Genomic DNA, 12,326 nt, shown 5'->3' with positions numbered 1-12,326 from the left:
TTCTTTATGGGGTTCTCACATGTATAAAATTAAATTTATCTTCCTCCTGTGGATCAGTCTTATCTCAATTTAATTACTAGACCAGCCAAAGAACCGAGATGGGAAGAAGGCAAACATTTTTCTGATCCTACACAGTGTTACAGGAATAAAATGGACCAGCAGTTTTGGGTTGATCCCAGAGTTGCTACAGTATACTTCAGCCCCAGTCTTTCAGTATCTTGCAGTTTAAAATAACAGTTGTAACTAAAGTCTTATATAACAGTTATTATGTATCAAGCACTATTTATGTGTTTTAAATGAGTTAACATATTGAAACATAACAACAAACCTATGAGGTAGATATTATAATCATGCTCATTTTACAGATAAAAAACTGAGTCAGCATTCTGATCAGATAGCTCTACAGAACTTCCTTTTAACGAAGTCACTATGCTGTTTCTCAAAGGCACGTTTGTCATTTTGTCAGTGGATGATCATATCCCAAGGAATCGTCCTATTCAAATAACCAAGTTCACAGCATCTTGAATTGTACCTTAGAATATTAATTGCTCCAATTTTAAATTAATATTAATCTCATCATTACTACTGAATATGAACTGTGGACTTGAAAACTCCTGTCTACATAAGAAACTCTGAGCATGTGTGAGCCATGTACCCTGCACTATTGGCATGGGGATTCTTTCTGGGAATTTCACTTTAATTACTTAGTAGGTTACTTCCTTTTATTTAGTTTCCCAATAAGGAAAAGAAGTATAATGAGTGTAAACATCCTACAGATTGATGATTCTTTTTTTTCTCTTTCTTTGTTTTTTTCTAAATTTTTTTGTTATTGTTTGTTTTACATTATATAAGTATATATAGGGGCTCATTGCAGAAAATGTGGCTAAGCAAAAAGAAAAAACTAAACATAGTTCATAACTCCACCATCTAAAGGGAATGACTATTTAGCACATTTAATAATGTCCTGAGACATGTGTGAAACATTCTTATTGATTCTTTAGTTTTAAAGTTTTAAAAAACATATATGTCACACTTACAGAAAAAAAAAAGCAAAAGTAATACAAAGAACTCCTATATACTCTTCATCCAATTTCAACAATTGGGAACACATTTCCCACGTTTGCCCCTTGTCTTACGTTACCCATTTCCCCCCAAACCACATGAGAGTTAGTCGCAGGATAGTTTTAAAGAGATCATAGTCATGCACACACAGTCTTTCGGACTCCAGTCTGTCACTTCATATTTCCGTCACCTCTTTTCATGAAGGACAACACAGTGCCATACTGAAGAGTGAAAGATCGATACACGTTTGTCAAAATTGTAATTTTGTTCGATAATTGAGCAGCTTAGGAGTGCCTATTCAAGTCTCTAAATGTGATATGGCTTGAGAAAGAAAGCGCTTTGTTCACATTAGAGAAAATTAAGGATATCATTTCCACTACCTCCTTCCCTGTGTTGGAAAACCCGACACTTTGTATGATGTTGAGAAATTTCTAGATTCAACTCCTGGCTGGCAGGACCAACTCATTTGAAAATAAGCTTTAATTTTTGACTGTGTACAAAGTGGAAAGTGCAATTAGAAACACTCAAGATATACTAAGAGAAAAGTGCAAGGGCAAACATTGGGTAAATGATTATGAATCTTTTGCGGGGAAAAGAAGCAAAAATAATAATAAATACAAATATTTATTTGTATATATGTATATATGAAAAACAATAAGGATAAATGAGAAGTTAAGAACAGAGTTGACCTACAGAAGGTGATGGTGAGAAGTGGGCTAAGGAAGAATACCGCTGAAAGGGAAACGTTTGCATTTATCTTTTTAAAGTTTCTTTCTTCAAAACCATCAATGTATGTATCATTAACGCAAAAACAGAAACCTCAAATAACGTTTCAAGTTATGTAACCCTTTCATGTCAGAATAAGTGTGAGAGCGTAGGAAACAGAGATCTTTGTCAATCCTTACTATTAAAGTTTTGGAAAATTTTTCTCATTTTGTAGTCCTTTCTGTCTTTTAGACTGAACCGGGGGATGCAGAATGACCCACGGTGAGTGGTAGGAAGGGCGATTCCACAACTGGTTTTCAGAGCAAACAAATAATTCAGGTTTTTCTCCTTCCAGAAGGGTTTCGTCACAGGAAAACAAAGCCCTCTGCTCTGTCGCCCCCGCTAGTGTGCGAGAGCGCTGGGGGCCGAGACAGGTGCAGGGCGCCGGCAAGCTGGGGGCGGGGACTGTGCCCACCTTGGGGGCCAGCACCGCAGCAAAGAAGTTCGGAGACTACTCACCCAGCAAAGCCCGCACCCAGAGGGTGTGCAGGCCCGCGGGTACCCTCCACGTGTAGCGCAAAAGTTGGCCCGTACGGGGATCGAACCCGCGACCTTGGCGTTATTAGCACCACGCTCTAACCAACTGAGCTAACCGGCCAGGACACGTGCGGGCTTTTTCCCACGGTAAACGGCACTCAAACAGCATTGCTTCCTCGAGGCTAATCTCGGGAAGAAGAGAGGATCGCTCCTGTTCCTCGCGTCCTTCCCGTCTGGAGGGGCCGAGGGGGGAGAAGGGAGGGGGAAAGCTCCATATTCGGCCTCAAGGGATCGGGCTTCTTCCGGGAAAACCCGAGAAGATTCAGGCCAAGGTCAGGGAGCGGGATCCAGGCGCCTCGGCGCTCCCGGGGACCGTCGAGACAGGCCGGCTCCGCCCGGACCCTGGGGACGCCGCACCTCGGAGCCCGCGCAGCGCCGCGCCGAGTCCGCCCCTCAGTGTCGCCGAGCTGGAGCTGCAGTGTGGCTCCCGGACGCGTGGTGGCGCCCGAGAGCCGGGCTGGGGTCTGCGGGGCTGCGGACCCACCGGGACCCGGAGCGCGACCCGAGCTCCCGAACCCAGCCGGAGGGAAGGGGGAGGCGGGGCGCGTCCTGGGCCCGGGAGCAGCGCCGGGACTGAAACCGGAGGAGGAGCCGAGGCCCCCGTCGGGCGACTCCGGAGGAAGGAGGGAAACCTCGGAGCAGGTGCGCCCTTCCCAGCACGGCCTGAAGCACCTGCCGGGACGCGCCCACGCGGGAGGGGCCGGCAGGGGGCGCGGGGCGCGGAGTCCTGCCATCCTCCGCTCTCTGCTAGGTCCCGCTTCCCCCTGGCTTCCCACCACGGCGCTTTCTAAGCCAGGGTTACTGGCTTATTTTCAGAAGTTCACCGGTCTGTGCACATTCTCAAAGCCTTCTTTCCCCTCCATTTATAAGTACTTGTGAGCACGTGTATGTATTATATGGGCTTCTCTCGGATATGCACTATAGTATGTAAGGTGTTTAGGACTTGATATGCGCTATTTCTCCCTGGAAATGAGAACCATATTCTTTGACCAGCTAACTTTGCCTTTTATTTCCTAACTTTCCATTTCAAGTATTTGCGTTTAATATCATACCTATAAATCATTCTTCTGGCCATTTAGCACTCTTTTGGCAACTTTGTATACCGTTTGAAGCAACCAGCAGGTATCTTCATATGTTTGTTGTCATTCTGTGGTGAGAACTCTGAAAGTTTGTAGAGTAGAAGATTAATATTATTATCATTCTTGTTTTCCCGGGGCACTTGCTATGGTAAATGATTTCTGAAAGTCTGGACCCCATTCAGACTTCACTTTGACCTCTAGAGACCAAAGTATGCATCAGTCATTACTTGCCTTTTGTCAAGGGTCAGTTCCCTGGGAAACGCTCTGAGTTCATGGGGAACGCTCTCAGAATCAGTAAATACGAGAGGGTGAGGGAAGTGGCATTGGGAAGAGGCAGAAGCTGAGCTGTGTGTAGTTTAACAGAGGCGTCAAGCTGATGTCTCAGGGGGATTTGAGCTTGGAATGGCGCTTCAGGAATGCCCTGCGTTGAGGCGGAGGAGGGTGAGGGGAAGATTTGTACTCTGACATCACCCAGTCTTGGATGTGAGCACCCCTCGAAGGTGGGTGTAACTTTGAGCAAGGTGCCTCTTCTGTGGAGGAAGTTCCCAGAGACCAACCCAGCCGTGAGTGAACCATGGGCGGTCAACATCTGTGAGTGGAGAAAGGAGTCCCACCATTTTGGAGGGCCGTCCGACAGGCGCAAACAAATCCTCACAGTTCTTTCAGAGCCATGTTTCAGACACGTGCTAATCTTTGACCAGCGACCTCTCTGTTTCCACACTAATAGAGGAGAGAGCAGGTGTGGTTAAGAGAAAAGGATGATTAGTAGAAAGTCAACTCATTTTTCCTTTAGGGTTCAACAAAGGTCTGTGTCCCCAACAGACTTCAGTGGGTCTAGTGGCGTCCACCTTGAAACAACGATCCACAAAGAGACAATCATTTCAATCCAGGCCCTCTGTTCATCCTTCCAAGAGAACATTCTTCTTTGGTTTTGACTGAGACATGTCTGTTCTTTCGTTTCTGAAACATCTGGTGAACTAGTTAGTAAGTTCATTACAGTTGAGGTGTGTGAAATCATACTGAAATAATATGTAATTTAGGGGCCCACTGTACCTGGCTCCGTGGCTTAGCTGGTTAAAGCGCCTGTCTAGTAAACAGGAGATCCTGGGTTCGAATCCCAGCGGGGCCTGTGCCTCAGCTTTCTTTCTGGCTTTTGTGATTTAACCTCCCGTGTTTTCTCCGGGTGGGTAGGTACCAACTTGAATTTACCTGGGGAATACTCACGCCCTTGAGACGCATATCCTGTACATCGTAAGGGTAATTTAAAGACTCAGAATATCTGTTCTAGGGGTGATATATCAGGAAAAGGCAAGGAGCCTCACCCAGCCTAGGTGAGGTTTGCCCCTCTGCCCTGCCATTTGAGATCAAGTGACAGAGATTCAACCACTGTGAAAACACCCTTTCAGATATTCTTTGTATTACTAAGAAATTACTGATGACTAAGAAAGGATTGATTACTTTCTTGTTGATTTTTGAGCATCAGGAAATGCAAAGGTGTTAGAAGACTAATATTTTATTAAAACTCCTTAAAGTGGATTTGAATCTAATGGACTCCGTAAGAGTTGAGTGGTTAACAGGACTAGAAAATAAAAAGTAGTTCCTCTATAAGATAATTTTAATCAAGTCCCGAACATTCAAAATTGTGTCTTTGCTGAAGAGAGTTCTAACTAAATACCATTTATTTCCTGACATAAGTTATTCTTTATTCAAACCTCCTCCCCTATTAAATGTTCCCTGGCTTGGGATCCTCAAACAGACAGCTCTCTTCTGTGCTCTTACAGGAGGCGTGGTGTTGTTTTCCGTCAGCTGTGTGCTTCTTTCTTCTTCGTGTTCAGGTATTCGTTGCTAAAATTGGGCACTGGAGAGGTTGGTGAATTCATCTGAATGAAATGTCCATTAAAAGGTGAAAGGTAAAGTATGGTGATGATGAAAAGTGTTGGAGAAAGGGAAATGATTGGGAAGGATGTCCAGCTTTCACCAGGAAAGCTTAGGTGTGAAATGAATGCGATAATGACCACCCTGTAGATAATTACTTGCACAAATCATTACTCAGCAGACTCAGCTGAGATCTTCTGGATTCATCTGTCCCTGTTCCCTGTTGTCACACTTTCTTCTCTGTGTTGGTATTGTTTAATGCTGAGTCTGTGTCTACAATTCCACATAAACAGCACATCAAACTTAGGAGTGTCAAACACTCTCAGATGGTTAAGTTTTAAGTTCTTGAGCCTTGTACCCACACCATGATTACACCTGGAAAAAATCTCAAGCACCTTGGCGCTTTCCAGGGCTGATGTCCCCAGCGCTGACCCATTGCAGAATCTCTGGAGTTGATCCTTCATCCTTTAGAATTTCTTCATCAACTCTAAGCATCTTGGCGGCCTGCCTGGAGGTGATCTTCCCAAATATCCACATCCAAAACAGATCTCGCCCAAGCTTGAAACTCATTATTTCCATCTGCACTTAGATTTCACATAGGCGCTATTAGCACAGTACACCCTAAACTCAACTGACGTCAATCCCATTGGAAACCTGTGGTTAAAATTAACCTCGATTCCTCCCACTGCCTTTCCCACCATGAAGTCACCACAAAGTCTTGTTGATTGTGCCTTCAACACACGTAAGATGTCCTTGCCATCTGTCCTTCTATTGGTCCCTCTTTGGGTCTTCAACATCTCTTAGCTGTCCCTGTCTTCCAGATTGGCCATCGAAAGCCATTCTCGACACACCAAAGTCTCTGTCTTAAATTACAAGACATCACTTCCTTCTTAAGATTTCCCAATTTTAACCCTCTCTTCTTTTTCTAATATATGCATGTAAACCTGTATATTTTCCACTAAGTATTGTTCTAGTTGCTTTTAGTTAGAATTACCTTCTGGTTTCCATTATACTTTGACTTTGACTTGTGGCTTATATAGAAGTGTCATGCTGAAGTTTCCCTATATCTGGGCATTTTCTACTTTTTTGTTACTGACTTCCTGTTTAATTCTGTTGTCAGAAAATATCTGAAGGTTTATTTTAGTCCTTTAAAAATTTGGGGGACTTGTTCGATGGCCCTGTTTTGGTGAATTTTTCAGGTGCACCTGAAAATAATGTCTATTCTGCAAGAGTTAGGCGTAGTGTCTTAAAAGTACTAATTAGGTTAAATTGCTAAGTTACTAGCCATGGCCTAAATCTTCTATATCCTACTTATTTCCCCTTTTCTTTCAGCTTCTCACCAGCTACTCCAAGGGGTCTTTTAAATCACCAACCATAGTCGTGGTTGTTCTATTTCTTATTTTAATTTTCTCAGTTTCGCTTCATCCAAGAATTAATAAGTGTCCTTGGTGAATTGATCATTTAATTGTTGTTGAATGTTTCTCTTTAACCTTGGTCTTGCTTTTTACCTTCAGGTCTACTCTGTCTGATATTCATATGGCCACACCAGCTTTCTAATGCCTAGTGATTTCAAGGTAAGCTTTCCTCGTCACTCTACCTTCAACCTGTCATCATTAGTCATCTTGCGCGTCTCTTGTAAGCAGGGAACAGTTGGCTCCGGTTTTTCCTATTTTGCTATTCTGCCAGCCGATCTCTGCCACTTAATTACGTGTTTATCCCACTTAGATGATATGAAGTTATTTATATTTGGATTTAAGTCCATCGTCAAGTTATTTTTTTGTCCATTTGTCCCCCCTTTTTATGTTCCTCTTTTTCTGTGTTTCTTTGAATGAATAGTTATTATTCCATTTAACCTTTGTTTAACCTAAAATGTATTATCTTTTCTCTCCACCTCCTTTTTAAGATTTTTTAAATCTTTGGTTTCCAAGCATTTCAATATAATTTAGGTGGTTATGATTTCCCTTATGATTATCCTGGCTGTCATTTGCTGGGCTTCTTGAATCAATGAGGTGATGTGACTTTTATTTTTTCATTGAGCTGTATCCTTAAGATTAGTGCATTCTAATAGTGTAAAATACACCTTGTTTTTTGTTTTGTTTTTTTTTTTTTTTTTTAAGGAAATCTTCACTGATGACATCTACACTCCAAGAATTAAAGCTTAGGCTCCAACCTGTCTCATCACATTCAGATTAAATTATACCTTCCCCTCTGTGGAAGGCACACACCTCATCTTCTCTGGTCTGGCCCACATATTCCCATTTAATCTCATTTCTTTCCATGCCCTCTTTCAAATCCTTGGATATCCACCGACCTGCCTCCTGACGTTTCCCCCCCCCCCCGCCACGCCTCCATCCCCGCCCACCCACCATTCCCCCGCCTCCCAAGATCATGCCCACTCCACTCAGTTCCCAATGACGAGACCCCCCTTTCTGACGTCTCTGCATCATGCTTCATAGTCTTTTCATCTATGAAGTCTCAGATCAAGGGTCATTTTCTGTAGAAAGCCTTCATGGGGTAGTTTCCAATTTTTTTGGCTAAACAGGCTTCTCTGAATATTATGGTAGATACATTTGGTGAACGCATTTCTCCTGGGATTGGACATTGTTAAATGTGTAAAGGGGAAATTCCCCTACGAAAAAGATCTGGGGGCATCAAGAAATACTTACTTTTACGAGGCTCTCCCATTACGGGGTTTCCGTAGTGTAGTGGTTATCACGTTCGCCTAACACGCGAAAGGTCCCCGGTTCGAAACCGGGCGGAAACAGCCGCTGGCCCTTGTTTTGCTCCTAAGCCTACATTTAGACGTGAACCTGCACTTCCTTTCTGGGGTCTCAGACTTACAAACACACGCAAACATTTGCTACGCCCAAATACTTCAGTTTAGTATAAGGATGATCTTGAGCTGAGAGCAACTGAGAAAAAGCAGACAGGAAGAGCCCTCTGTCCTCCTGTGTGCCTGAAACAGGACATAAGTGTCCCTTGGTGAAGGTTCCCCCCACCCCCCATGTCCTGCCAGAGAGAGAACCACCCCGATGACTGGAGGTAGGAAGTCAGCGCCAAGAGGAGCCTGAGGAAATAAACTGCGAACCAACCCGGTCTTCCATTCTTTCCCCGCTGTTTTCCTTCCCACAACTGTTGCCCCTTGGAGCCCACGCTCCCCTTTTCTTGGTCTACCCGCTTCCCTACAATGTATCACCCTTTGCTAAAATGGCATAAAAGCTTTCCAGTCTAACTGCTTCTTTGGGTTCTCACTTCTTTTACGTGAAGCCTTCACGCCTGTAAAATTAAAATAAGAAAAAAAAAAAACATCAACAAACTTTGTAAACCTTTTCTCCGGTTCGTCTGTCTTTTGTCAGTTGCATTCGTAGGCCCCAGCCCCCAGCCTAAGAGAAGAGAGGGAACATTCTTCTTCCCTACATATGGAAATTGTGAACATCGGGGCCTTGGGAATTTGAAGAAAATACACGCATATCCAAAAGGATGTGAAGGAATAAGCGTGTAATGGGGAGCCAGGAGTGCTCACATTTCAACACACGGTCCCATGGTCCCATGAACTAACTCACATGGTCCCACCCAAAATAAATAAGTTACACAGTGTGTTACAGTGATTATGAGTGACATGGGGGAAAATAAAGCAGAGAATGAGGAGAAGCACTGGAAAGAGGGGAGGTGAAAGTTTCAGGTGTGAGTTTCAGGTGTTATTTGAGGAAACACCTGCAGTAGGTAAGGGGCTGGGACCGGGCAGGGCAAAGCACGGGACAGCGAGGAGCCTGATGCTTACAGCGAAGAACAAGGCTGACAGCGACTGCAGCCGGGTGAGCAGGGGTGCAGGGTGACACCCGAGGTCTTCAGGGGCCCAGAAACCCAGGTGGGGACTTGGGCGCTTACTCCGATGAAAGGAGGAGACGCCACTGGGTTGTGAGCACAGCTGGGCCATCAAGTGGAGTAGGTTCAGAAAGATCCCCTGGCTGCTCATGGTGGAGTGTTTGGTGAGGGCTGGAAAGGCCGGATGCGGGACCCGTTAGGAGATGCTTGCAGCATATTCCGAGTTAGACATGCAGGTGCTATGCACCAGGCTGCTAGCAGCTGGGTGGTGAGAGCGTTTTCGGATCTAGATGCTTCTGAGGGCAGAGGGAAAGAGAATTCCCGCACCTGTGTGGAATGAAAGAATAATTGAAGTCAAGCGTGTTGACAAGATTTTTGCCTAAATATCTGAAAAGTTGAAAGAGCCATGAAGTTGAAGAAGGTTTTGAGGGGACCCTCCGGCATCAGCCACCCCTATCTCTTCTGCCACGCCGCCCGGTCAACGACAGACACTTGTCTTCAGTCCAGCGAGTGAGGCCTTCTCCATGGGGGCTGTGATGGCCGAGTGGTTAAGGCGTTGGACTCGAAATCCAATGGGGTCTCCCTGCGCAGGTTCAAATCCTGCTCACAGCGTTGCAGCTTTTTGGTGAGGGTCCCAACCGGCCCCCTCCCTTCAGCCACGGTCCTAATTTATAACCCTGAATGTTTGAGGTGCCTGAGCCACCAGCCCGGTCTGACTTCCACCCTCCCCTTCCCTGGTCTGGGCGCCTAGGGCGCCTGAGAACCTCCAGATTTCCGCGTCTCCACCGTCCACGCCGAGATCCGGCCCTGGAGAGCTCAAAAACACCGGCTGCCTGACCGTGAGGCTGTGAAATCTGACGAACGCCTGCTCATGCTGGCGACTATTCTGCCTCCCTCGAAGAGCCAAGTACAATTTAAGCCAATTTTGTGTTTGTTAGTAAATGAGTTCCTGGTTTCCAAGTTTCTCCATCAAATGCGAATCTTAAAATGTATACTTCCACTGAATTCTCGCCTCCTTATTGCATCTGGTGTTTCTTGCAGTTTGTGGGCGACGTCTGCGGGCGGGGCGGTGAGGAAGAGCCCCAAAGCCAGGCACCAGGATAAGCTGGAGTGAAGACAGAGTCCAGAGGGAACGTGAACCCTGCGTCCGTGGCGATTTGTTCAAGCAAAAGCCAAACCAAAACGAAGCAAAGCAAACAGCCCCGAAGCACCAAACAAGTGTCCCATGGGGACAGTCAGACAAGTGCAGGTCGCCCTCTGTCTTCAATGAAAACATTTTATGTAAATGTGTTGTGCAAGCAAGTCATAAAATCAATTATGCTTTCCCAGAATTGGTACAGATTTTGTTCCTAGTCAACCACTTCCTCGTCTGGTGTGAATTGTGTAAAGTAATGAAAATACTAACACTGAGGCTGCCTGAGCAAGCGCGGGCCAGTGGCGCAATGGATAACGCGTCTGACTACGGATCAGAAGATTCTAGGTTCGACTCCTGGCTGGCTCGTCGGGCTCGCTTTTTTCTCTTCACGCTCTCTAGGTACCCATAAAAAAAAAGAAAAAAGAAAGATTGAAACAATCCTCAAAGTCCTCCGAACACATTTTCCTGGAACTTGATCCTTCACCCTGGCGATGCTATCCCACATCGGCTGTGGGTTGGGTCTGAAAGAGACGCGTCAGAAGCATCGAAGGAACGATCCTCTAAGCTTTTTCTTCCTTCATCTCTTGAACTTGAGACAGGAGATTGGCCAAAAAAGACCGTTAGAAGGAAGGTTTTAAAATCAAAGAAGCTCTAAAAAATAAAAGCTGTTCTTCCAGTATCTTCTCCACCCACATTTTTCCCCGTGGGAAGGGTCCTCACCCCAGAGGTCTCTCCTGCGAGCTGCTTCCTCCCAGGCTACCAGCCAAGAAAGGGAACCCCTCCTGGGGAACCCCTCAAGGAAGGTTGGGCTGTGGGGACACGGGGGCGAGCGGCTCTTTGCCTCAGTGGGGCCCCTTAGAGCTTGGCCCCGACGGCCGGCCTCAGTCGCCACTCCTCCCCGACATGTCCCCACGTGCCCGGCCAGGCCATCGTGGGGACAGACGCCGCTGCCCCCGAGGGACAAAGAGCCGACAGGAATCCCTTCTTTTACAAAAGTAAACAGCGGGAGAAGATGAGGAAGACCTGGGAGGTGGCAGCTCCCGGGGGTGGGGGTGGGGTGGGGAGGGGGCTCTCAACAGACCTGCCTCCTCCCTGTGCGTCGGGGCCTAGCATAGAGGCTGGGGGGGAAATCACTGCCAAGTGGGGGAAATTCTTCAAACCAGCCCAGAAGATCATCCTCGTACGTGGACCGATTTCCGAATGTGTAGCTTGTCTCCTCGCTCGGCAAGGCAGGTGAATTGCGGTCAGCGCGTGCGCCTTGGCGGGCGGGGATGGAACCGAAGAAAGCAGGTGCAGCCTGGCCGGGGGCCCGCAGGTGCAGGGGCGGAGACCCGACCGGAGCAAAGCCCGTGTGTCGCTGCCCCAGCCAACCGAGCCACCGCCAGCCTCCGCCTGCCTCCTTTTCTCTCTAGCAGCTTCTCTTACGCGCCCGGATAATACCGTCTCCTGGAGTTTCACCAAAAACCGAGCAGGCACGTTGCTACAACGGTCCTTGACGCCCCCCTTTCCTAAAACACAGCCGCCTCGTTCCCACACCACTCCCTCGGGTTGCTTCAGGAAACTTCGCAGCGGGTGTGGTTACTTTTAATTAAGAACAAGCGAAGCGAAGCGAAAATACATAGCCTTCTTGTCGGCAAGAGGAAGGTCCGAACTTCTGATTCTGATTAGCGGCGATTTGGGGTCCGTCGAGTCCACGCGGCGGGAAGGCCAAAAAAGGTCACGCGGCGTGGCCCGTACGGGGATCGAACCCGCGACCTTGGCGTTATTAGCACCACGCTCTAACCAACTGAGCTAACCGGCCACCCGACGGGGGGCGCTTTCTAAAAGCATAAGTTCATCTACAGTTTTGTTTGCCCTAAACGAAGGGGGATGTCTTCTTTTTCTTCTCTCGCTTCTAAGGACCGTTTTGAACCGTATCCATAGCCTGTAATGAGAAGTCTACACTCTCAGTTCTTCGGATTTGGACTAGGAAATCCACGGAGAGACTTGTGCAGACGCTGGGTCCAGCCTATTTGTGGAGAGAGCACCGGGACGGGATTTTCGGTTGT

At 46.7% G+C, this 12,326-nt stretch overlaps 6 non-coding genes across 6 annotated transcripts; 4 read left to right on the top strand and 2 right to left on the bottom strand.

Moving 5' to 3' along the window:
- Positions 1 to 2,351: 2,351 nt before the first annotated feature.
- On the bottom strand, positions 2,352 to 2,425 carry TRNAI-AAU (transfer RNA isoleucine (anticodon AAU)). Its single transcript has one exon. It is a non-coding gene; the product is annotated as a tRNA-Ile (tRNA).
- Positions 2,426 to 4,498: 2,073 nt separating this feature from the next.
- Positions 4,499 to 4,572, top strand: TRNAT-AGU (transfer RNA threonine (anticodon AGU)). Its single transcript has one exon. It is a non-coding gene; the product is annotated as a tRNA-Thr (tRNA).
- Positions 4,573 to 8,009: 3,437 nt separating this feature from the next.
- TRNAV-AAC (transfer RNA valine (anticodon AAC)) lies at positions 8,010 to 8,082 on the top strand. Its single transcript has one exon. It is a non-coding gene; the product is annotated as a tRNA-Val (tRNA).
- A 1,591-nt stretch (positions 8,083 to 9,673) lies between these two features.
- Positions 9,674 to 9,755, top strand: TRNAS-CGA (transfer RNA serine (anticodon CGA)). The gene has a single exon. It is a non-coding gene; the product is annotated as a tRNA-Ser (tRNA).
- Positions 9,756 to 10,571: 816 nt separating this feature from the next.
- Positions 10,572 to 10,644, top strand: TRNAR-ACG (transfer RNA arginine (anticodon ACG)). The gene has a single exon. It is a non-coding gene; the product is annotated as a tRNA-Arg (tRNA).
- Positions 10,645 to 12,005: 1,361 nt separating this feature from the next.
- On the bottom strand, positions 12,006 to 12,079 carry TRNAI-AAU (transfer RNA isoleucine (anticodon AAU)). The gene has a single exon. It is a non-coding gene; the product is annotated as a tRNA-Ile (tRNA).
- Positions 12,080 to 12,326: the final 247 nt, after the last annotated feature.

The sequence above is a fragment of the Acinonyx jubatus genome, chromosome B2 (assembly GCF_027475565.1).
Source record: "Acinonyx jubatus isolate Ajub_Pintada_27869175 chromosome B2, VMU_Ajub_asm_v1.0, whole genome shotgun sequence".
In the NCBI taxonomy this organism is placed as follows: Eukaryota; Metazoa; Chordata; class Mammalia; order Carnivora; family Felidae; genus Acinonyx; species Acinonyx jubatus.
The sequence above is the reverse complement of the archived record's forward strand: the minus strand, read 5'-3'. Positions and strand labels throughout refer to the sequence as shown.